Raw genomic sequence first — 1,563 nt, forward strand, 5'->3', positions numbered from 1 at the left:
TTCTCTTTCCCCTTTTTTTTATCCCTCTCCTCTCACCCCTTCTCTTTTTCTCTCCCCCTCCCCCCTTTCACCTGTCCATTTCTTTCTTTCTCTTCAAAAGATGCTGCTGGGAGCTCTAATTTTGGTTCTATCCCTGTGGATAGGAGTCACAGTCATAAATCTCTCTCCATCTTCTTCACTTCCAAAATTTCTTGGTACTGGAATCCTGGTTTTATTCAAGTCTGCGGGAAGTCTTTGCTTTATCCTTGCTCAAAGGATGTTGGAAATTATATTCCTACTTCTATGACTGCCCTAGATACTTTTTGGAGTAATTCCCTTCATTCCCCAGAACTACAGTTCTCCATTTCTGCTCTTAGAGGTGCTTTTAGCACTACCTACCCTCTCTCTTTGCCTCAGGGTCTTCTGGGAGCTGTAGTCCTGGAGTGTCTCTGTCCTTATTATTCTAAGTGCTATTAGGAAGTGTAGTCTTGAATCAGTTCCTTCTTGGAGACTGCTAGTTACTGCTGATCTTGGCTCTATTCTTTCCCAGAGGCTCTTGGGAATTGTATTTCCACTGTGTGTGTTAGGAACTTTCTTCCTATTTTTATCACCACCCCTCTGCTCTGCCATATGTGGTTACAGTTCAATCCTTGCCCTATTGATAAATTTGTAATTTGTATTAATGATAATTCATTCCATCCTTCAAAAGCTAGAGGAAGCAGCAAAGACCTGATTCTGACCAGCAACAAGGCATTGGTTTCTGAAATAAAAACAATAGGAATACTGGAAGTACATGGTGACTCCCTTCTAGAGGTTGAAATCCAGAAGCTGAGCATATTCTAATGTCTGTCTAAGATGCAAGGTGAGTAAATTTCAAAAGGTCTGCATATAAATGATAGGTCAGATCCAATGGCCAGCTAAAGAGGCATTGGAGGCTCCTAAGAATGCAATTCTAAAGGCACAAGTACATACTGTCAGTATATTGTCTTGGTTAGTTTAACTGAACTGCCTTTTTTCAATCATGAACTTCATTAGTAAAGAAAAAATGTGCATATTCTTCATATATATGTGTAGAGATGAGAGAGAAACTAGAAGGGTGATGATCAAAGCAGGAAAGGTAATAAGTACTTACTATAACACTTATTATGAGCCAGGCTCATCTACCTGTGGTGTCCACCTGTCACTTAACTCTTACATGTGATTCCAAGAAGCTGTAGCAAGGACAGTGGCCACACGTTGGTAAAACTGTCTCCAAGTTGAGGGTAATAAAGAGGCCTCAAACCCATTGGCAGGTTAGGGAGATATCTACCCCCAAACATGTGAAGACTTCGCCCAGTGGAATGGATGAATGAGAATACTTTGTTCAAATGGTGAGGAAGTTGCTGAAGCAGGTGCTGTGGAGCACTTAGAGCTTGGTCAGACATCAGAGATGCCAAGGTCATCTGTTGCATCCTGGGCCTTCACCAGTCATCTTGACTTTTGTCTTGCCACTGGACTTCAGCAGCTCTGGAAGAGAGAGTGAAGCTGATGACTTCATACAATTCTGCCTCACTTAAATCCAATTCATTCAGGAGTCTAGACATC

General features: G+C 41.7%; 1 protein-coding gene across 1 annotated transcript in view; it reads left to right on the forward strand.

The window, feature by feature from the left end:
- Nucleotides 1–552: 552 nt before the first annotated feature.
- Nucleotides 553–1,563, forward strand: part of SERPINA6 (serpin family A member 6) — a 45,404-nt gene continuing 44,393 nt past the window's right edge. The window contains exon 1 of the mRNA XM_069086006.1: nt 553–841. The gene's annotated coding sequence lies outside the window, so the exon portion shown is untranslated. The remainder of the gene's footprint in view (nt 842–1,563) is intronic.

Source organism: Petaurus breviceps, unplaced genomic scaffold, assembly GCF_028583685.1.
Source record: "Petaurus breviceps papuanus isolate PSGF00001 unplaced genomic scaffold, PetGlider_PUasm1.0 177, whole genome shotgun sequence".
Classification (NCBI taxonomy): domain Eukaryota; kingdom Metazoa; phylum Chordata; class Mammalia; order Diprotodontia; family Petauridae; genus Petaurus; species Petaurus breviceps.